At 44.7% G+C, this 24302-nt stretch overlaps 1 protein-coding gene across 1 annotated transcript in view; it reads left to right on the forward strand.

The window, feature by feature from the left end:
* Positions 1 to 997: 997 nt before the first annotated feature.
* The window catches only part of NDRG1 (N-myc downstream regulated 1), an 82567-nt gene continuing 59262 nt past the window's right edge, over positions 998 to 24302 (forward strand). Inside the window, exon 1 of the mRNA XM_043971926.1 lies at positions 998 to 1403. The gene's annotated coding sequence lies outside the window, so the exon portion shown is untranslated. The remainder of the gene's footprint in view (positions 1404 to 24302) is intronic.

Raw genomic sequence — 24302 nt, forward strand, 5'->3', positions numbered from 1 at the left:
GAAGATGGATTGGAAGGGAGAGATAGGAGATGGGAAATTCAATTAGGAGGCTACTCTCTAGCTCCAGGGCCCAAGATGAGGGACTGAGTTCAGAGAAATTGATAGATGTCAAAAGTTATTTTCGAGGTAAATTAGACAAGATTTGTTAAATACCGTGCAGCAAAACTGCTTATCTGTTAGAAGTCAAGTCCAAAAAAAATATTTATTAAGCACTGAAGTTGTGATTGTCTGTTGACAGCACGTATTCTGTGGGAGACTCAGTGTTAAGCCTGGGATACAAAAAAAAATCAAAAGAAGGTCCCTGTTCTCAAGAAGTCCACAATCAAATGGGGGTGGGAGGGGGGTTGTGTGTGTGTGTGTGTGTGTGGGGAGACAACGTGATGGAAACAATTACGAAAAAGAAAGACACATACAAGAAATGTATGTCCAAAAGTGGAATGCATTCCTTTGAAAGGTAATAGGAATTACCCCCTTAATGGAGATTTTCAAGAAGATACCGAAGAACAGTTGATCTTAACTACGTGCCTGGCACTTAATCCTTCTTTCCCTCGTTCCCTGTAGAGACGATTCTAGCATAGTTAACTGGTTGGACTAGATGGCTGAAGAAGGAAAGGAGATTGTTGGGTTGAAAGTCAGAGGGTCACAGAGAAAGGGAGACAACTGAAAGGAGAAACAAATCGGGTGTGAAGAAAGTTGGAGGAAGACTTTGGAATCTGGGGGACTTCCAGGAGGAGCAAAGGGAAGGGAAAATGGAAAAAGATGGAAAAAGCGGGGGGGGGGGGGAAGGGGGAGGATGGGAAAATGAGGCTGGCCGAAGCTGGTGTTAATAAGCCACCCAGCAACCGAAGAGGGGTGTGGAGGCGTGCACGTTCCCAACTCCCATATGGTGGAAAGGAAATTAACCACAGCGCGCGCACACACACACATACACACACACACGCACACCACGCTGCCGCCCCTCCGCTTCCACAAAACACAAAGATCTTGGGTTCCGGGGGGGCTGGGGGGAAGGGAGTGGTGCGGCGAGCCCAGAGCCCGGAGGATGAGGACGCCCTAGCCCGAGCGGCTCCTCGCTTACAAAGCATTGCGCAACAGGCGGCCAGGGCTCGAGGAAGGAGGCGGAGGAGGAAGAGCTGGAGGAAGGAGGGAGGGCGGTCGGGGCTGCTGCGTGCAGAAACAGCAGCTGCGGGGACTGTCGGGGAGAGGAGGGCGGGGCCGCAGCGGCTATAAAGAGTCCCTCGCCAGCCAGCGCCGGACATAAACAAACCTCGCAGCCTGCGCGCACGCTTACTCCGCTCACCCACGCTTTCGGGCTCGAGTTCTGTAGCTGGACACAAGACTAGGGCGCGGCTGAGTAGCCCCCTTGGACCTGCGCTCTTATCTTCCAATCATCTCCCCCCCAGGTAAGACAAGCCTCTCGCCGCCTCCCCCCCCCCCCCAGCTCCACCACGTGGACCAAGATGAGGAGCCCCGGGATCGTTGGTTTTCCCTCTCGAGGCTGGACGGCGACCCGCACCTCGGAGCCCTGCGACCCCACCGTGCGCCTGGGTCGCAGAAGGCTCCTCGGGGTGGGCGGGGCGCGCAGTGCTAGCTTCAAAACTTGGGGATGGGGTGATTAAGGGAGGAAGGGGGTGCTTGGGGCGGGTAGCAGGGATCGGGGAGCGCTGGGTCTCGGGTTTGGTGGCGTGGAGGTGAGAGAAAAGGGCTTAAAAAAGGAAGGGCGGGCTCCACCCAGCCTCGCTAGGATGACCCCAAGAGCAGAGGGTGGGAACTGGCATCCCTTCCGATGGATGTCTGCGAATCATGGGTGTATGAGTGTGTATGTATACACACATGGCGGGGGGAGGGTTGGTTATGAACACCTGGCACACTTCGCCCTGGTTCTGTGCCCAACTTCACAGCTGGCGCCTCTGCCTGGGGAATCGTGCGCGACGTGGGAGCTTCCCTGGTTTGGGCCAGAAGAGGAAGGCGGGCCCGTGTAGACAAGAACCCCATAGTAGGGCGCTTCAGCTAAGCGACCCCCTTCTCTTGCCCCTCCGGAGACAAGGGAAGGGGTGAGTGTGTGGGCTTGGGTGTGCTAGCTTGCGTGCGTGTGTGATGCCCAGTTGTGGAAAAAAGAGGGAATTTGAGTGCGTCCCTTCTGACAAAAGGGGTCAACCATGGTTTTTGATCTATGGCCTGGTACTGGGAAGAGGAGGAGAGAGGGGAGAGATAGCGCCAGCGGAGGGAAAAGGGTGGGTGTGAGTGGGTGTGTCTTGCAGTCCTAGGGGGGGAAGTGGTGATGTTGGGGTCGGGGAGCGGCTGTGGGTTGAGAGAGCTAGTGTATTATCTGATTTCATCTTGTACTTTTTAATTACGTGTGTGGGGGGGAGACTAGAGGTTGGGCGAGTGAGCCTTAACTACCCCTTCCCCCCCATCTGCCACCCCTGGCCGACCTCCCTTTCTCACCCTCTGTCCGGCCAATCCCTCCTGCGTACAAGTAGTGGAAACAGCTGGAACCGCGCAGATATTTCTTCTGCAAGTAGCTTGCCCCTGACTTGTTTGAGTTCGGCTATGATTGAGCCTCTCTGAAGAAGAAGAGGGCAGGTTAGCTAGGAAGACAGATACTATCCTCTCCCTGGAAAAAAAAAAGGTACCTGAGCCGGGCCAATTATGTACCCAGGCTGCGATTGATGCCTGCTCTCTCTTTGTGATTAGTCTGACTTCCTTACCCAGTTGGTCTTCTGGAGGGCTGGTCTGTGTGCACGGGGTGTTTTTGGAAGCAGGAGCAGGGCTTGGGAAGATGCAATTCTGCCCTCTTGCTTTTGAGATTGGCATGGGAGGGCTGAGGGACTTGGAGCCCAGGACTTGGAAGGCAGACGACTTTAGTCCCTCTCTTCATCTCACTTGGGCTTTAGTTCTCTGGACTGTAAAACACATCCCTCCCTCCTCTTCTCTCATTACTCACCTCTCTGGTCAGTAATTTTTTAAGTCCCAACAACAAAAATCCCACCTTCTTCTACAAGAAGCCCTCCCCAATCATTTGAGTGCTTTCCATCTGTTTCCTGTTCATCCCTCACATAACAATGTGCCTTATATATTTGTTTACATGTTATTTCTCCGCATTAAATTGTGGGCTCCTTGAGGGCAGGCACTATTTTTGTATCCTCAGCTGGCTTAGCACAGTGCCCGGTACATGGTAGGTGCATAATAAATGATGATTAATTGTTTAAGGTGAGGGGCCTGGACCAGATCAGGCATTCTCCACAGACCTCTGAGGGGTTAAATGGCTAGATCTCAAGGAATCTTTGAACTTGGAAGGGAAAAATAAATTACATCTTTATTTTCATTAACCTTTATATTCTCTCTCTCTCTCTCTCTCTCTCTCTCTCTCTCTCTCTCTCACACACACACACACACACACACACACACACACACACATACACACACACGCACGCACACCCTCTATTTCTGAGAAAGGGTCAGGGAGCTTCAACAAACTGCCAAGTTACAGGGAGGGAATTAAGAACCTTTGACTCGATTCTAAATTTTCAGGGTGCTGTATTGAGACCTATAGAAAAATGACACTCTAAACTCTCTGGGTCTGGATAGATGGCCAGTTGTTTTTTTTTTTACTTTGCTGGGGCTGACTCAGGGCAAGGAGGGTGGGTGGAGCTTTTCTTCCCGAAGACTGGGGAGACAAAATAGAGGCACCCTATAGTTTTCTGGCGTTCTCTGTCTTGGACACCTTTCAGCTGAATTGCTCACTTGGTTTGTGATTTTAGGGGTTGTATTTTTTTTTGGTCAATTTAAATAGATTATGTATGAGGGTCATGAGTTGATTATTTTCCCTCTGCCCTACATCTTGGAAGACCAAAAGTACCTCCTACTTGGCACAACTGGGGTTAGTGCCTATAGGGTAAATGACATTGCCTTCATCTTTATTGATTGTAACCGCATCTGCCACAATCCTCATTAGGCACCGTGAAGGCATTGGCCAAGGTCCCATTTCACAGATAAGGAAAACAGACTGGACTAGAGTGACTTGTCCAGGGTCACACAGCAAAGGACTCTATAAGACCTAGGACTCTAGTTCACTTTTCCTGATTCCTAAATTCAGCCGTGTTTGAACAGTACCATGACCCTCAGCCTCCCTGGCTTGATTTCCTATTTTTCTAGGCAGGGGCTAGACTGGATGACCTCCAGGGTGGCCTGACATTCAACTTGAGCTTCAAAGGGCAGTTGAAAGTAGGACTTTTGGAGTATATAATAAATCGAATGTCAGAACATAGGACTTGAGATGGCAGAGGTGGAAGGAATTCTAAGAATTCAAAATGTTAGAACATCGAATGCTCCATACCAAATGTTATTATTAATAACAGCCTGTATTTATATAGCACTTTAAGCTTTATGATCATTATCTCATTCGATCCTCACAATAACCCTAGGAGGTAGATGCTATTATTATCCTCATTTTACAGATCAGAAAACTGAGGCAGCTTGCCCAGAGTCACACAGCTAGTAAGTGATTGGAACTAGACTTGAGTCTGGTCTTCCTGACTTCAGGATGAGCGCTCTCTCGCTCCCTCTCTCTCTCTCTCTCTCTCTCTCTCTCTCTCTCTCTCTCTCTCTCTCTCTCTCTCTCTCTCCTCCATCTAGCTGCCTTCTAGAAAGATGAGGGTGGACCAAGTCAGGGGTTCTTAACCTTTAAATATCATTGACCTCTTTGAAGTCTTCTCAGAATAATGTTTTTAAATGCATAAAATAAAATCAGTAGCATTGCAAATGAAGCCAATTATGTTGAAATAAGACATAAAATATAATTTAAAACATAATATAAAATAAAAATAGCTGTCAAAATATACTTTTAAAAGTTTATAAATCAGGTTAAGAATTTCTAGAATAGACCAGATGATTCCCTCTCTCTCTCTCTCTTTCTCTCTCTCTCTCTCTCTCTCTCAGGCAGTGGGGTAAAGTGACTTGCCCAGGGTTGCACAACTAGTGTCAACTTTTTGAGTCTGGATTTGAACTCAGTTCCTCTTGGCACCAGGACCAGTGCTCTATCAACCGTGCCACCTAATTGCTCACAGATGATCTCTTAAGGCCCTTCAAGCTGGAAATTCTATCTTTGAATAAGTCAACAGGCGTTTATTAAGCATCTGCTTTGTGCTAGGCACTGTGCTGTGTTGCTGGGGTTACTAAGAAAGGCTAGCCCCCCCCCCCCCCAACAACAACCAGAATAAAGATTTATTAAGTCCTAGTGCTAGGCAGTGAAGACCTAATGGTCCCTGTTCTCAAGAAACTTGTTTTTTCAGGGAATATATACAAAAAAAAAACCCTACGAAATAATTGGGTAGGGTGGGGATGGGTCAGAAAGACCTGAGTTCAAATGTAGGCTCAGTCACTTACTAGCTATGTGACCCTGGGCAAGTCACTTAACCTCCGTTTACCTAATCCACTGGAGAAGGAAATGGCAAATTACTCCAGTATCTTTGCTAAGAAAACCTCATATGAGGTAATGAAAGTTGGATACAACTCAACAACAACAACGAAGCTATTTACCGTCCAGTTAGGCTCAGGAAGGGTTTCATGTAGAAAACGGTGTTTGAATAGAACCACTAAGGATTGCACTAGGCAGTGATAAGGAGTGAGTGTATTTCAGGTACCTGGGAAAGAGCTGGCACAAAGTTGCAGAGAAAGGCGATCTTGGGTTGAGTGTGAGAATCAGCAAGAAAGTCCATTTGCTTAAAGGTAGAGTGTATGAAAAGTAGTAACTTAAGGAAAGGTACCCAGGACAGGACGTTCATGGATGGGATTTGGCCCAGGTCTACTACCTTTAAATAGATAAGGAAGTTATTTATCCCTAAGTGGGGGAGGGGGAATGGAGGGGGGGGGGGCTACAAGCTAGGTTTTTCTGAATTGTCCAAGGTCAGACCCAGGATTAATACCCTTGCCAGCTGTCCCACTAATCACTTGGGATGGAAGGCTAACACATCTTTCCCATTTAATAATCATTTTTCTTTTGTTTTGCAGAGTGGGTGTGTAGAAGTTAATGGGGGCGGGCAGTTGGAGGGGAATAATCTAAATCAGACGTTGATGGGTGACAATAGGAGAGGCTGGAGAGGGGGTAGCTGAGGAGGATTCTAATTGCCCTTGTGATGGGAAGGCTTCTGAACAGCACTGTTTGCCCCTTTGCTTTTTAAAAAAACTGTGGCATGTGACCTGAATTGCACACCCACTGGGAAAGAAAGATAGTATTGTCTGATAATGGCCCAAACCTAGAAGCCCTCACACAGGCCAGGCCTGCCTGCAAAGAACAACAGAGGCATGAGACAAAGATTGGGTACTTTCTGGACCCCCAAGATGATTCAGCGTTGGAAATCCTGGGATTCGGAACTGGAAGGGAACTTAGAACAGAGAATGTTTGGAGCTGCACAGGGATCCTGTGTTGGAAGCTGAAGTGTTATCATTTACAACATGGGACTTAGGGTGGGGAAGTTGGAGGGGTTCTTAGAATGCTAGAATCTAGCAGTTGGGAGGACCATCTACAAAAGCCATTGGCCCATTCAGCCTGATCAATGAGCCTTTCCACCATTAGTGACTCAGGGAGGGTGTGTGATTTATCTTTGAAGGGCAATTGTGTGCAAGGGATTTTAGACTCTCTCAGTTTGGCCCTAAGGGGCAGAGCCTAGAGTCCTGGGTAAATGAGTAAGAAGGAAAAAAAAGAAACAAAATTAAAAAAAAAACAAACCCCAAACATCAAACTTCCTAATAACCAGAGCTGACCAAAAATAGAATGAGCTTCCTCCAAGGAAGTGGGTTTACCCCCTTCCTGGAGGCTTTCAAGCAGACTGGATAACCTTTTGTTGGTGATGTTACAGCGGGGATTGTTTTCTGTTAAGGGTTACACTAGATGGCCCTTGTGGTGTCTTAGGCCTGTCAAATTCTGTGATTTCTGGTGGTCCAGACTCTCAGAAGACCTGGAAAAAGGGCATCCAGTAACTCACCCTCTCATTTAAAATATAGGAAAACGGGCCCTAATTTAAAAGGCAAATTGCATAGTATGTAGGTGGCATTTGGACCCCAAGTCATCTTGACTCTAAGATCTGATGCTCTTCAATACCAGCCTGACTTGAAATTTAACTCTTGGAGACTAGCCAGACCTATAGCATGTTTTCCTTGCCTGGACAGTAGCAGTGACTCAGCCACCCTCAAAAGCTTGAGGAATGTTTTGCATATTTAAATGCAAAGGGTGTTTTGTTTTGTTTTGTTTTGTTTTGTTTTGTTTTGTTTTCTGACCTGAATCTCTCAGTTTTATTTTTGATGGAAGGAGCCTGTTGATAATCTGCTTTGAGAGGCCTCCCAGTAAGCCGGGGTCCTCTTCCTCAGAGAAGTAAGTCTTAGGGATTCTTTCTGACTCCTGTTCTTGTCTCCCTGACACCCAGCCTAGCCTAAAGCCTGCCCATTTGTGGTCTTTCTTCCTTCTCTTTTACCCTGACAGCTAGGGTGAGGCATGTAATAGAGAATCTAGTTAGTACATACATCTCGTACTGGAAACACCGAATACCTCATAGTACAATTTATAGAATTAAGAGACCGGGGCCCAGCCTTGCCATTTATTTGTACTAGCTGTGAGGTACTGGGCAAATCACTTCTCAGACTCAGTTTCCTCATCTGTGAAATGGGAATTATAATGCTTGAACTGCTTGCCTCAGGGGGCTATCCTGAGGATCAAATGAGAAAATGGATGTTAAAAAAAAAAAAAATTGGTGGTGAGGGGGGCAAATGAAGCAAGCTTATATAATCATGAGCAATTTTGATGGGATTTAAACCAAAAGGGTTATATAAACCCAGTAATTGCCCTCAAGGAGGTTACAGTCTAGTAAGGAAGGTAAGCCATAAATGCTTAAAAGGATTTTTGATTTCATCACTTCACTGAAACATCTTTTATCCCATCCGTACCTGCCCATCCTTTGTGACTCTTGTTCATGTCTTCCCATAAACTTTCCACATGAATTCCAACCAGACTTTCCTTGATTTTTTCCCCCTCTATTTTGGAGAAATGGGGCAACCTATGCAGTACTTGGGCCATCCAGCCCAAGTGATTCTCTCAAAACAGTCTCTTGGACCAGGCTGTCTTTTTTCCACTTAGGCATTTCGCCGGGATCTCAGTTATGATTCTTGAAGTTTCCTTTCTTATACATTGCAGCCTGCCCACACCTACTGTGCATTTCTTCATTGCCTGCTGGGTCATACTCTGTTTTATTTCTTCAGAGACTGTCAGATTCTGTGACTCACAGGCCACACCACAGCAGGAGAATATTAGTATTTAAAAGGTGAACTTTTGTTAGTGGGAGAAGCTTGGGATCATTCAGAGAAAGCTAGCAATTTCCTGAAGGCCATCTAGTCTGACTTGCTATTCAGTTTCTTCCCCAAAGGTATTTGCTATTACATAGGAAATTCTCAGAGTCTAAGTTAAAGAGGAATTATTCCCTATGGGTAGATAATGGCCTCCTGCTTGTTTCAAGTCTACTACTAGTAGTACTACTACCACTACCACTACCACTACCACCACCACCACCACCACCACCACTACCACCACCACTACCACCACCACTACTACTACTACTACTACTACTACTACTACTACTACTACTACTACTACTACTACTACTACTACTACTATTACTACTACTACTACTACTAGAACCTCTTAGATGTGATCCATAATTACTCAAAAAAGTTTGGTCTAACCATCCACAAGGGAAAAATCAAATGGATGAAAAACATCAATGGCCAAGGTTTTGCTAAATCTTTAAATGGACAATCTATAGAATTTGTCTATCAGGGTGGATGTGTGTATGTAATTATCTACACACATATACATATGCATGTGTGCATATATAAAATATACACAGGTAATACAAAGACATTTATACAAATAACCATAATACAAGGCAGGACATGATTAGAGCCTTAATAATATTGTATAAAGAGCCCTGGTGCCAAGGACCTGGGTTCAAATTCTGGCGATGATACTAATTACCATTGTGACCTAACCTCTCAGAGGCTTACTTCACTAAAATAGAGGGGTTGGGATAAATGTTCTCTAAGCCCTGTCGTCTGTATATATACTGAATCCTTTTCCAAATAATCTCTTCCCTTTAATACACACTAATTATACCTTTAAAGGAAATACTTGTGTTACAGTGAATGGCATTATAGCCCAGGGGTAGGCACAGGTTCCAGATAAGTTTTTTTTTTTCCATGCCCTACAGTAGCAACACTGGCATTGTTCATAGGATTACAGTGAATTCTCCAATAGCCACTGGGCACATGATTGCCCTGGTCTCCATTTCGGGGAATAGTCCTCTATAAACTAAAAAGCTCTTCATTCCCCCTGGTGCTTATTCTTCGGGTCCCCTCTGCTTCAGTGTTTCCATGCCAGGAAAAACCTCAAGCCTGCCAACATACCATCTAGACAAAAAGACCTGCTACGAGATCCAGGAAACTCAGCAGAGGGGAAAAGGTGGGTGGGGTGCAGGGCCCTTCCCGCTGTCCCCTGACTTGGTTCAGAGCCACATTTAGTGGTAGGGGGTCTGTCTCCCAGCCTCCCCATAGACTAGGAATGTGCATTCCCTGGAGGCCAGTAATGCTGGACTGCTGTGATCCTGACATTTCTCTGTGCTCTGTAACCTCCCAGTGGTTCGGCAGGCTAGAACTTCCAGAGGAGAGGGGTTGTTTTATTTTATTTTTTTAGGGTTATAAACCTTTAAGAAATTGAGGTCTTGGGGCAACTAGGTGGCACAGTGGATAAAGCATTGGCCCTGGATTCAGGAGTACCTGAGTTCAAATCCAGATACTTGACACTTACTAGCTTTGTGACTCTGGGCAAGTCACTTAACCCCCATAGCCCTGCAAAAAAAAAAAAAAAGGTAGAAAAAAAAAAAAGAAATTGAGGTCCTAGCTAGTAGAAATTTGCAGATACATACACATTTGCCTTAGAGAAAATATTGAATTTAACTCTTCTAAATTCAGCCAGGAATCCTAATCTTCTCTGTGTTAATTGGGAAGTTGATGCCTTGTTTTGTTTGTTTGTTTGTTTTAACCTGTAAAATGAAGACATTACACTGGAGGACCTTGATAGGGAACAGCTAGGTAGTACTCTAGGCCCAGAGTCTGGAAGTCTGGAGTTCAAATCCAGCTTCAGATATTTCCTAGCTGTGTGACTGTGGGCAAGAAATTTAACTTCTGCCTCAGTTTCCTCATTGGAAAAATGGGGATAATACTTGCCCTATCTGTTGTTGTGAAGATCAGATGAAATGATATTTTATAAAGTGCTTAGTACAGTGCCTTGGCACTGGCTTGTTGTTGTTGTTGTTATTGTTAATTATTAACAGAGCTCCTTCCAGCATTAAGGGGTCAGCAAGCCACAGCGTCTTTTCTAATGCCTCAGTGCACCCTTCACATGATAGCGTTTTTTTGCCCGTGGCGTCTTTCAGAAGTCAGTATGTTCCCAGAGGGCCTTCTTTCCCACCGTTTCTAGTAGTTGTTAAGTGTTCCCTGCCTTCTCAAATGCTCTTGTAGTTGCTGGATTAAATGTAGGACCGCCTCTTAAAGAGTATAATCTGGCTTTGCTAGACTGTAAACTCTGACACCAGACCCATGCTTTATCCAATCCAGGTGTCTGCCAGGAGACCAAGGCCCATCTGGGCATGATTCTGGCCTCCCCCCTCCCCCCTGTATCCTTTGCTTAAGGAATCCAATCAGTGTTGGCATTGCTCTTGGAAAGGTCATGTCCAGCCTAGTGTCCATATATGGGTCAACTCCCAAATCCCCTCAGACCAACTAGACCAAGAGATCTTAACCTGGGGCCTTTGAGCTTGTTTTTAAACAACAAAACTCAGTAACCACATTTCAATATAATTGATTTCCTTTATAATTCCCTCTATTTTGTTTTATGCTTTTTAAAACCTGATTCAAAATAGGAGTCCACAGGCTTTAACAGACTTTCAAAGGGCATCCTTAGCACAGAAAAGGTTAAGCACCCTTGGGCCTTAGCTCATCGATGATTCCCAATACATATTATGTCACCTTGTAAAACACTTTTAATCTGGCATGTGTCCACCCCCTACCCCCTGTAGATTTCACACAGGAAATAAATCACACCATCTATTTTCACTAATTTTAGCATTTTCATCTTAATTATTTAAAAACATTCTGAGAAGGGGTCCAGGATACATAAAAAGTTTAAGAATCCCCCCCTCCCACTCTAATAGACTATAAGCCTCTTGAAGGAGACTCAGCCACTTTAATATTGGTATTCTCCAGAAATCTGGCACATTGTGGGCATGCCCTGGAGATAGGGACCCCTGTCTTAGTGGAAAGGGTGCTCCAGGTAAAGGACCTGGCTGTAGTTTGAATCCTGGCCCTGCTTGGCTCACCCTGGCCTAGTAGTCCCCATTAAATTGTCTGGTCTTCATATATAAAATGAGGTTGGATTGAGATGGCCCATTTAAGTTCCTATTCAGTCCTGAATCTCTGCTGCTTTGAACCTATCATACACATTCAGTAATAAATAAATTCAGTAATAAACAATGTTGGTTGTTAGGACCATGATTTAAGAATTCTAACCCCATTATAGCAAACAAAACATAAATGCTACTACAGGGGAAAAAAAAAACCTTAGTGGGGGGAGCAGTAGACATTTTTGGGGGGAAGGGGGGGTGAAATTTGCTTTGGATCTTTCTGTGGCCTTTAGCAAACTTCATTCACCTGTTGATTAATCTTGATAATATAAATATACCCTCCTCCTCCTCTCCCCCACAAAAAATATTTTTTAAAGTGAAACACTTTTTACCTAACAGATAACAGACCCACAGCCTCTGTTTATGATTTGATTATGTAAGCGAGCATTTGAAATTCAGGTTGCCAACATTCTTCTAGGCTTGGGCCTGACGAAGGGCCAAGAAAGTGTCCTAGGACCTGCAGTTTGATGCGGCCTCTATCAGCTAGCCCTGAGCAGAAAAGTAGAGATTGCTCTCCCCAGAGTGAAGCCGGAGATCTGAGGGCCTGCTTGCAGTTGATGCTATTGACCCTGGACTTGGCTCTCCAGGAAGCCCTTTGGTTTCCGATTTGGGGAGGAGGAAGGAGGAGAGGATGGAGTAGGTATGTTAAATTCAAATAAGGTGTAATAAATCAACAGAATTTTTAAAAAATCCATCTTCTGAAGAAAGAGCCCACTGCTCTGGAAAGAACACTTAGGCCTCATGGAACTCTGTGAAGCTGGCCACTAGGAAATTGATAGACAGAGGCACTGAGGCATATTAATAGGGGGGAAATTGTCTGGGCTGTGGCTATGGTGGAAGAACTCCATGGCGATCAGTGGTGAATTTTCCAGCAGGCCTCCTCACTCTGTCCCCATTCAATGGACCTCTTCCCTTACTCCAGATCACTATAGCCTTGCCAACCTTCTACCCCACCCACCAAGTCTCTTTTATCTTAACAGCTCAAATGTAACTTTTTGCTCTTAGCATGTGATGGTTTAAAAAGAAGTTAAGGAAATTGTGGAAGAAAACAGAAACAGTGCTGATAAAATAATCCTTGCATCATGCATGTTGGGATCTGAGGTTTCATCGTGAGGTGGGGGCAGTGGGGATTTCCATGGTGCCCTGATGGTAGATTGGAACTACCATCCTACCTTTAATTGGTGGTCTTGGTGATCTGCGGCACATGGGTTAAGTGACTTGCCCAAGGTCACGATGACAGTATTATGTTTTTAAGATGTTTGGGGGGGGGGCGCAGCTAGATGGCGCAGTGGATAGAGCACCAGCCCTGGAGTCAGGAGTACCTGAGTTCAAATCCGGCCTCAGACACTTAACACTTAGTAGATGTGTGACCTTGGGCAATTCACTTAACCCCAATTGCCTCACTAAAAAAAAAGAAAAAAAAGATGTTTCTGACTCCCAAGGCTGGAAGTTTGGGAAGACTTAGTTTTGAATCCCAACTGAGATGTTAGATGTCGGACCCTGCGAACTTAGAAGGCATCATCTCTGCAAGTGGAGATAATCAATTATACCTGCCTCACAGCAGCGATGATAGGAACAGAGGAGAATGTATGTGAAGTGCTTTGTAAATTTTAGACTGCTAAATGCTTGTGATTTCTGTCTTCCCTGTCCTCCTGGGAGATTTCGAGGGACAGTTGAGGCAGTGAATGCATGGCGCAGTAAAGGGTATGAAAAGTAGAACATGCCAGTGGGTGATAACCAGCCAAAGGGTAGGTCTGGTGACCCTCCTTAACCTTCTATTTTCTGCTCTTTCTGGAAGATTTGGGGCTCATGGTTTAGTAGAAAGGGATGGATTTGGAGTCCTTTGTTTAAGATGCGTTTTGGGAAACTTATGGTACCGAGAACCTAGTAATCAGACTATTAAAGCATCAGAAGGATGGGGTCCTCTGTACCTTCTCATCATTTCAGTAAGTCAGTAAATAAGCATATAGTGACTACTGTATGCCAGGCAGTGTGCTAAACATGGGGGGTACAAAGAAAGACAAGCAGGAAGCCCTGAGTTCCAAGTCTTAGATACTCAGACACAGCTGTGTGACCCTGGACAAGTCATTTAACCTGTTTGCCTCAGTTTCCTCAACTTTAAAGTGGGGCTCCTAATAGCACCTACCTCCCAGAGTTATTCAGAGGATCAGATGAGATATTTGTAAAAGGCTTAGCATAGTGACTTGATCCATAGGTGCTAGATAAATGCTGATGTTATTAGTAATAATAATTTTAATCATATTATAATGCTATAATCTGCTCAAGGCCCTTATATTCTAAGGGGAGGGGATGGGGGGGGGTGGAGTTGGACAATGTTTCTACAACCTGTCCGTGTGTCCTTTGTGGGAAGAAGGCAGGCACTCACAGCTGGAGGGAACCAGAACAGGCCTGTGGTCATTTCCTTATCTGTGTGACCTCATGCAAGTCACAGTTTTCCTGTCTGGAGAATGATGAGGTTGGTCTAGATTCTCATAAATCATAGGATTTGGAACTGGAAGGTAACTTGACCTTTTGGTTCAAGGCTTTCATCTTAAATGGGAGAAATTTTTCCTCCAGAATTCTGATGAGTCCATGGGACTGGGAAAAATAATGGGAGAGGACAAGCCACTAGATGGTGCAATGGATAGTTTACTGGATCTGAGTTCATATTCAGCCTCAGACACTTACTAGCTGTGTGACCCTGGACAAGTCATTTAACCTGCTTGCCTCAGTTTCCCCAGCTGTCAAATGGGGATAACAATAGCAGTGAAAATGCAAAAGATTGTCAGGGGCTGATCAGCATCCTTTTGGTTTCTGTGGGTTGCAGTCCTCCGTGCTTCTGGTTTTTCCATCTTGTCCATCCCAGTTCAGTCACGGGGTTTTCCCAAGGGCATGACCAGGCTTGTCCGAAGTCCTTCTCCACCCAGCCATATGGAAGCCAGCAACATCAGCTGCTTAGGGAACACATCCCTTGGCAGAGTTCATGTTTACCATCCTTCTCTTCTACCCTGGCACGAATAACTATCGGGAAATTCTGAGTTAGAATTTTCCCTCTGTCTGGCAATCCTTGTGTGACCATGCACAAGTCATTTTCATTTTACTCCTATGTAAAATTGGGGGTAGGATTAGACTAGACCTATACCTGATCCTTTCCAGGTTTAAAAGCCTGTGAACCTTGAGAGCTACAGACTGTAGGAAGAATACCTTACTAATTATAGTTGCCCGTGAATAGAATGGGCTGGAGTAGCGGGTTCCCTGTCACTGAAAGTATGCAAGCAGATCTGTAACCAAGGACAGGAACAAATGCTTTTCAGGAAAAAGGATTGGATTGGATGACCTCTGACATTATGTTTCATGAGGTCTAGCCAAGACTTTCCCAACCTATCTGTAACTTATTTGAGAACCGGGGTCTCTGTCACCATCCTCATAACCCTTCATCCACTGCTGGACACAAAGAATCACAGGATGCCAGAACCCTTAGACACTGTAGGTTGGAGTAAACCTGAAGTCCTCCCCAGCCCAGCCCAGATACCGGAATCAAGGATGGTTAATTGTTGTCAAAAAGCATCCCAAGTGTGTGTGTGGGAGCAGCTAGGTGTCACAGTAGATAAAGCACTGACCCTGGATTCAGGAGGACCTGAGTTCAAATCCGGCCTCAGACACTTGACACTTACTAGCTGTGTGACCCTGGGCAAGTCACTTAATCCTCATTGCCCCCCCCCCCAAAAAAAAAGCATCACAAGGGCTGGTTGTCTGGCCCAGTGAACAGAGGGGCAGATTGTGGCCCAGTGGAATACAAGGTCTGCCCCTTAAGGCATTATTAAGTATTTACTGTGTGCCAGAGACTGTGCTAGACACTTTGCAATTATGATCTCATTCGATCTTCACAAGAGCCCTGGGAGGTAGGCCCTATTATGATTCCTATTTTACATTTGGGGAAACTGAGCCTAGAGTCACACATTTGGTTTCTGAGGCTAGATTTGAACTCGTCTTTCTGACTCCAGACACTCTATCCACTGGCGCCACCTAGCTGCCTCAGATTCTTTTAAGACTCCTATGCTCTGAACTAGAAGAACCCTCAAGGTCACTTTCTCTGGTCTCCTCCCCCAGACAGGCACTTAAGTCGGTGGTAATTGGTTGGCTGATTTGGTGTCTGAAGGAATTTGACAGGTTTTCTGCTTGAGTGGATAAACTCTTGAGGTTTTCAGAGCAGTTCATGCCCTCTGTTCCTTGTTCAGGTCTGGTTGGGCAAGACCCAGCTGAACAGTAGCTCCCTCGGGGGTCAGCAGCCCTTCAGAACCAACACTCATTAACCTGGAGTTTGCCCCCTCTGGGTTTGAGTCCATGACAGCTCTGAGGATGCCAAGCACAGAACCTTCCAGGTGGCCCTGTTATCTTCTTGGCTGCCTTGAGTGTTAGGTGCTTCCTGGGGCCCCTGGGGACTGTGATGCATTCCTGGTCATTGCTGATTTAGAGAGAAGACAATTTCATTAAAAAGAGTAGTCGATGTGGTATAACTGAAAAATTGGAGTTAGGGTTCCGTGATAATAATAGATAGCTTTTATAAATACTAGCCCCAGTCCTCACAACAAGAGGCTGTGTGCAAGGTGGAGTTGCATTATTATTCACTATTCATTATTATTATTATTCATCCCCTCTTTATAGATGTGGAGACCAAGACAGGTTAGGTGACTTGCCTAGGGTCACACAGCTAAGGTAGTCTTCCTGATTCCAGACCCACTGCTCTGTCCACTAGCTGGCTCTGTTAAAATGGTAATAATAGCTACTGATAGCTCTTCTCCTGCTATTCTTTCTCTCACTTCCCTCTTTCTGTCAACAGGCCACTGTCTGTTTGCCTGCCTGGTCTCCTGGGCTAAGACCGCAGATCTCCTTTTAACTCTTCCCTCTCCTTTCCGAGGAGACTGTCTAAACCTATTGATTTGTAGATCTTTTGACATCCTTTGGAATCTATTCCCCAGTCTCTGCCTGGGCTGTTGAGTAAACGGTGACCTTCCTCTAATCATCTGCCAATCTTCATTCAGTCAACAAGGGTTCTTACGTGGCAAGCCCCGGGCTGGTACAAAGAGAAAAATGACAACAGATGTGTATATGTGTATGTTTGTGCAAAACACAAAGACAAAAACTCCATGAAATAAGTTATTACCCATAGTTAAAAAATGAGGAAACTTGGGGCAGCTAGGTGGCGCACCAGCCCTGGAGACAGGAGGACCTGAGTTCAAATGCGGCCTCGGACACCTTGACACTTACTAGCTGTGTAACCCTGGGCAAGTCACTTAACCCCAATCGCCTCGCCAAAAAAAAAAAAAAAAAGGAAACTGAAGCTCAGAAAGATTAAGGAACTTGGCTTTATTAAGCCATGGGGTCTTATTTTAAGATGAGTAAGTGTCGGAGCAGGATTTGGCATTTCACAATTATACCTTTCCACCTTAATACTGTAATCTTTGCTATGTGTTCTGTGCTTCAGCTAGTACTATCCCAGGCCCGTGCCTCTGTTTCTGCCACTGCTTATTTATGCCTCAGATGTCCTCTGTCCTTCTCTTTGCCTCATGGCCTCTTGGCTTTCTGCCTCTCCTTCTTTCCTTCCCTCTCTTTCATCAGTGGTTCTAATGATCTTTCTCCTGGGACTTCACCTGAGCCCTTTTGTTTATACCTCTCTACTGGGACTTATCTTGTAATAAGTCTTCATCTCTTAATAACATTAAGAAACAGCAACAGAAAGTCACCGTCACGTATTAATATTAATAAACAAGAAGTCTCCCTCACTTGTTAATATTAATAAGCAACAGAAAGTCTCCATCACTTTGTAATATTAGTATTTATAAAGAACAAAAAGTCTCCACCACTTGATACAAAATAAGCCTCATTCACATTCCTTTGCCCCGCATGCCCAGCTGGTTGCCAGGTCTCATTCCATTTTCACAACATCTTTTGTGGCTGACCTCTTCTCTGCTCATATAACTACCATTTTCATTCAGGCCCTTATCACTTATTGCCACAGCCTTTCACGTTGATTTCCCTGACCTCCCTGCCGCCTCACTTTGGGGCATCCTCCACTCTGCAGCCAAGTGATATTCTGTAAATTCAAATCTGCTCATATCCCTCTCCTCCTCAGTAAACTTTAGTGGCTCCCTATTGATTCAAGGATAAAATATATAAACTCTTCTTTGAAAACCTTTTGTAGCGTGGCTCTCTCCTGTTTTCTTAGCTTTAAAGAAAGCTTAACCTGTACCACCTGGCAATACTGGCTTGTCATCCATCTTACAGGGAAGAAATTTTTATGAGTCTATGGTACCTTTCTTGAACTGCTGCATATACTTTCAGAAGTACTTCCATCAGTTTTTAAGTTGCATCAATCGCAGCCTCATCTAGTCCCAACACCATTGAAAACTGCATATGTTCATTCAGCAAATCTTTAATTAAATACCTCTTTTGTGCATTATGTTGGGCTAATTTGACAAGACCCTGGGGGAATAATTCCTTTCCTCATACATTCAGTACCTACCTTATCCAGTGCATAGTTCTCAGCTCTAAGACAGTTCCTGCCATAACACAGCTTAGTCTTAATAGGATAAGACACAAAGATCAATTACTGTAATATGCAATAATAAACTATGGACTCTGGGCTCTGCGAGCTTTACAACAGCCTAGAGGGGATGGGGATGAAACATACAATGAATGTGATAGGGGTCTAAGAGGAACATGCTGGGTTCTGTCTGTCTCGTGACTGTCTTTGTCCCAGATGTTTTGTTCTTGGATTCTCACAACACTCCTGTAAAGTCAAGCAGGCCGAATGCAAAATTGGAAGCCAAGAGAAGAAGCCACATCTTTGTAGGATTTAAAACTGGAAGGGATGTAGGAAATGTGGAGATTCCCAGCCATGAAGGGGCGTTGCAGGGGAGGAGGGGATGGCCTCAATATTGGGGGCAGAAATTTGAAAGATGAAGTCTGCTCTTTTGGAAGTCATACTTCTCACTTCTTGGACATCATTTCTTGTTTTTTTCCCCCAGGAACGTCCATTTTGGGGAACCAGTATTGGGGGGGGGCAAGAAGAGCAACCAAAAAAAAAAAAAAAGAAAAACTTTATATCACACTGTTTTACCAATAAAGAAACTCAGAAGTTATACCAGGGCTTCTCATTCCAAAAGCAGTGGGTCTCCCCCCCCCAAATTGGATGAATTAGAAACTCATTCTTGACTTCTTAACCATGTCCCTATCTTCTCATAAGCCCCCCATGATTAGATTGTGAGCTCCTTGAGGATAGGGAGTGTCTTTTAAGCTCTGGGGATATAGAGAAAGCTCAGCACATAATAAGTGATCAATTAGTAAACAAGGGCCCAACTTGAGTGGACTGGGCCCCCATCCCCAAATCTTTTAACACATGGATACCACTGCCACAGGCATGTTGACTGACCTTTATCCTTGGCTTTTGAAACATAGCCAGCCCACCTCCTTTTGTGGTCATATATCTCTGATATATCCTTTATTCTACTTCTCCTAAACCTCTTTGCTGATAACGTGTTGCATTCTACTTAGCACCACCATGAATGAGTCTTTCTGTCATCCTTGGGGTGACCTATAATTTTAGTTCTTTAGCGACCGTGGCAATACATGACTTGCTGTCAAGTTAACAAGCATTTATTATTTATGAAGCATTTACTAAATGCCAGGCATTATGCTAAGTGTTGGAGCTACAAAGATTGGCAAAACATAGTGGTTGCTACCCCCAAGGAAGTCACACATTCTAATGGGAGAGATAACACGCAAATAACTGTTTACGTACCAGATAGCAGTCTTGCAGTGTCTGTAAGATTGTACAAAGAGGGACCCAAAGAGACTTAAGTGACTCGTCCCCAGAAACAAAGCTATTTAGTAGCAGCAGAAGCAGGACTTGCTAGAACCCAAGTCTTCGCATGTGATCCATCCAACCACCATCCCTCAACAGTGGGTTTTTGTTTGTTTTTTTAGACAGGACACACTGAGGATCCCCAATCCAAGCAGTGGGGACCACAAGGACATTTTTTATGCTCATGAGGTCAAGGGGAATACCGCCAGGCCCCCAAGTTTTGGAATGTCCCTGTGACTGTGTAGGCGAAGTATTCTGCTGGCTGGGCTCTCATGACCACGGGCACGCTGACTTTGCAAATCCCAAAGAGAAAAAGTCTTGGGGTTTTTTCCTTTCCCTTCCCTCCCCTGTCCTTCCCTCCCCCTTCCACCTCTTCTCCCCACCCTTTTTTGAAACAGGAAAACTTGCCGATCCAGCGCAAACTTTGTCTTTGGGATGGCCCTGGAGGACAGTCTCTGAGAGATGAATAATGAAAAGTTGGTGGGGGGGAACGGGGGTGGGGTTGTCTTTCTTGGGAAGTGGTGCTGTTGCTACATCACGATGGAGGATCCTAGCCCAGAGCAGTGTGGGTTGTTTGTTTTGGGGGGAAGAGAAGGGGTTGAGGAGAGCATGGGCACACGTGTATCCACATGGCATCAGTTGACTTTTCAGGGGGTGGATTGAGATGAGCATCTTCTGCCAAGGGGATTTCTGAGCTGGCTTTATTTATCTGGGTGTTCTTGTGGAGTTGGAAGGGAAGGGGCCCTACTTAGAATGGAGAATAATGGGGTTGGAAGGACCCTTAGATGCCACTGGGTTATTCCTTTTAATTTTGCCCCTTGGGAAATGAATCCAATAGAGAAGTGACACAGCCTATTTCAAAACTCAGACCTCAAAACCCCTACCCCAAGCTAAGCTCTTGGAGGGCAGTCAATTAGTAAATATTTATTGTGTGTCTGATGTGTCCCAGGCACATTTGTTGGGCTGGAAACAAAAAACACAGGCCCCCCTTCTCAGTCTATTTGCATAAATGTATACAAAATAATGCATTGTAAATAGAAATTTCAAGGGTAGGAGGCAGAAGAAGCTAGGGAAAGCAGGGAAATAATAACAGTAACATTATATTGTTAATAATTAACAAGGGGCAGCTAGGTGGCGTACTAGATAGAGCACTGGCCCTGAAGTTAGGAGGACCTGAGTTCAAATCTCACCTCAGACACTTCCTAGCTTTGTGACCCCAGGCAAGTCACTTAACTGCTATTGCCTCAAACATCCAGGGCCATCTCCAGCCATCCTGATATATATCTTGCCACTGGACCCAGATGGCTCTGGAGGAGAGAGTGAGGTGGGTGACTTTGCACAGCCCTGCCTCACTCAAATCAAATTTACTGCAAATCATGACATCTGTCATGGTCCTCCTTGAGAATGAAGGACAAACAACAACAACAACAATAATTAGCAGTAATAAATATATGATAATATTATTGTAATTAATAATAGTAGCTAACATTTCATGCTTACTAAGTACCAGACACTGTGCTAGACACTTTACAACTATTTTTTCATTTGAATCTCACAACGACCCAGGGAAGTAGGTACTATTATGATCCCCAATCTACTGATGAGGAAACTGAGGCAAACAGGTTAAGTGACTTGCATTTAGTTGTCCAAAAATGGAATGAGCTGCCCCAAAAGTTAAAGAGATCTTGAACAATCTAAATAATTCCCTGTCTCAGATATTCAATATAGCACACGTTTTATTAAGTATCTCCAAAGTGTAGGTAGGCCTCTAATTTCATAGAGCTTAGAGATAGGGAGGAAGGGTGGACATTTTGGGAAGAGGGGAATAACCGAGCATTTTCTGGAATAAAGATTTGAACTGAATCTTAAAAGAATGGGCAGAATTCCAAGAGGCAGAAATTAAGAATTTTGTACATTATAGGCACAGATGAACAAAGATGTAGAAGCAGAGGCAATGAGAGCAGTAAATGGAGGAGGGAGTAGCTTGAGACAGCTTTAAAGGTAGGATGGTGACAGGTCATTGGGCCTTGAATGCCAGCATCAGGGGGTTAACTTTTGTAGCAAATAGGGCAAGACAAGAAGTATTTTGAGTGTTCACTGTGTGCTAGGCACTATGTTGAACATTGGAGATATAAATACACAAAATACAAATACAAGGAAAGAAGGAAGATATTCTCTACCCTCAGGGAGCTTACATGCTAATGGGAGAGGCCATATGGGAAGGGGAGCAGGGGGAAGAGATAAGAAGTACCTGCTCGAAAACATGGTGCTGTGGTCCAGAAAGTCCAAAGCACAAGCCAGGAGGGGAAGGAAACTCGGCTGACCTGGGCTTTTCTCCGAAATGGAGGGTCCCAGGAATGAATTTAGCAATGGGCGAAAGCCAGCATGGTGGAAGGAAGTTCTGGAGTTAAGGCAGTTGAGGGTCATGGTGGGTGGCAGAATCTGGAGAGAGAGAGAGAAGCATAGTTGGAGGGGAGACCCTGAAGAGTTTAGAGGGGAGCTGTGGAAGGAGGTGATGTTAGGTGTGTAATTCAAACTCAGGGAGGGGGAATGACATCCAAAGACCCAGTGAGTCCTTTATTTATTATCTGTGGGATGCTAAGTAAGCACTTGCCCCAACTTTCTGGGTCCTCTTTTTCTCATCTATAACATAAGGACATTGCTTATGTATAACTCCTCACCTTATATTTATTCAGTTTATTTCCAACTTAAGTTCTTGCTTTTGTTTTTTCCTCTCAAAACCTTCAGAGGAAAAAGAATAACAAGAAGACATTCATTTGTCCCAGTATGTAAGGAATCCTGCCTCTCTGGGGGTGGGGAGAGGATGGGAGTAGGCAGGAAAAAATGCGCAGCGATTGACGGCAAAAATGTTTTCTCTTTTCCCCATGCAGCCCCCTCCCTCATTGTCTGGGGTTGGTTTCCAGCAGAACCTAGTGTCTGTGGGCATCAGTGGTGACGTGTCCCAGACCCTTGCCTGGGACACAGGGGGCCTGATTTCTGGACCAGTTTTACTAAGCTATGTGACTGAGCAAATCCCTTCTCTTAGGTTGTTATTGTTGTTTACAATTGGGTGGTTATTGAATTAGATGAACTCTGGAAGCCCCTCCTAGCTCTGACCTCCTGCATTTCTAGGTTCTAATCTGATGGCTCCTGGTGGGGAGAGATGGTCACCAAACGCTGGGAAGACAGTCTTAGGGTTTTGCAGCGTTTGTCTCTGTCTCCCACTGCTCACTCTCCGTCAGACACTCCAACCGAAAGACCCGTGACCATAAATGCTAAAAATGTCTCCTATTTCCCAGCTTGTAGCCTCAGCTCCAGATAGGGATGGCTCCTACTGGGCAGCAGATAGCATATTTAGACTTCCCTCAGTGGCTTGCAGCTCGGAATACCTTCTTCCTCTTTTGTTTCTTGTTCTTTAAACGCAAAATAAAGCTGGGGTGGATGTACAGACCCCCGAGGTCTGTGCATAGATTTAATGGGGTGCATGAACTTGAATGGGAAACTCTCTGTCTCTGTTTCTGTCTATCTCTGTCTCTCTGTGTGCATTTGCATATATAGTCTTTTGTGTATGTTTATATATAATCTATACTAATATAATATAAAAAGGTTTTTTTTTTCCTACCAACCTCTAACTGAAGTTAACATTTCCTTCCCTTCTTTGAAAGGGGCGGGGGGAGTCATAGGCTTCACCAGTCTACTCAAGGAGGTCCATGACACACAAATGGTTAAGAACCACCTAAAGCTTACACATCCTCAAGAGCCCAGTTCTCAGTCTCTTTTTGTCTGTTTCTGTCTCTCTCTTCTTCTCCGTAACATTTAGTCTATATTGCCAAATTTGGGGCGAGATACTATGCAGGCATATCCCACCCAAGTTATTAATTGGGGCCTAGGAAAAGGAAGGTTTAGGAGAAACAGTGTCAATGTCAACAGGTCATTTAATTCCCTAGGAACAAAGTTGAGCAGAAAAGAAAGTGGAGACTTTGAGGGCAGGGGGAAGAAGCAGGGAACTTCAGGCTTTGGTTTAATATTTTAATGATATCTGGAACTATACCTTGGTCTTGGTGTACCTGTACTGTCCTTTAAGGTTTGCCGCATTCGTTCATGGTACAGTGGACAAAGTGTTAGATTTGGAACTCCAAGTTACTGGAAGGAGATCTAAGTACATAAAGGTGTATGACCTCAGGCAAAATGGCTCTTTGGGTCTCAGGTTCTTTTTTGGTAAAATAAGGAGATTTGGCCTAACGTTCCTTCCAGCTTTGATCAGATGAATCTTCACTGAGTCCCTAACCCTGTGTCAGGAACTGGGAGACTTGAAAAGCTGTAAGAGATGTGCCTGTCCACAAGGAGATTATGGTCTATCAGAGAGATGACCATCTCTGCTATAAGACAGGCTTGAGTGCTGTGAGATATATAGATATATCTATGTCTAGATATAGATATATATCTATATCTAGATATATAGATATATGAACTGTGAGATAGACGAAAGAGGCCTGCATTTGGAGTAGGAGGATCTGGATTCTAGGCCTAGCCTATCCACAAGGTAGACAGGTTGACTTTAAGCCAGGCCTTTCACTTTTCTGTGACAATACTTCAATTACTTCTCCAATAGGATAGTTATAAAGCTCAATTGAGGGAACTTGAGTGAAAGCCCTTGGGGATAAGTATCAAGTGCTATACAAATGTGAGAGGTGATATTGATGGGAGACCTTTCTTGTCCTTGCCCTTCCTCCCCACCCCCCAGGTTTAATCCACAAAAATCTCTATTTTATGAGTGAACAATGGGCACCTTTAAAGCATTATCCAGTCACAGAATGTTAGAGTTAGGGTGACCCAAGATCATTTAGTCCGGACCTTTCATTTTGCAGATGATGGAAGCTTAGATTTAGAGGTGAAAGGGAACCTTGGGAGACCATTGGTTCCAACCCTCT

This window comes from Dromiciops gliroides, chromosome 1 (assembly GCF_019393635.1).
Source record: "Dromiciops gliroides isolate mDroGli1 chromosome 1, mDroGli1.pri, whole genome shotgun sequence".
NCBI lineage: Eukaryota > Metazoa > Chordata > Mammalia > Microbiotheria > Microbiotheriidae > Dromiciops > Dromiciops gliroides.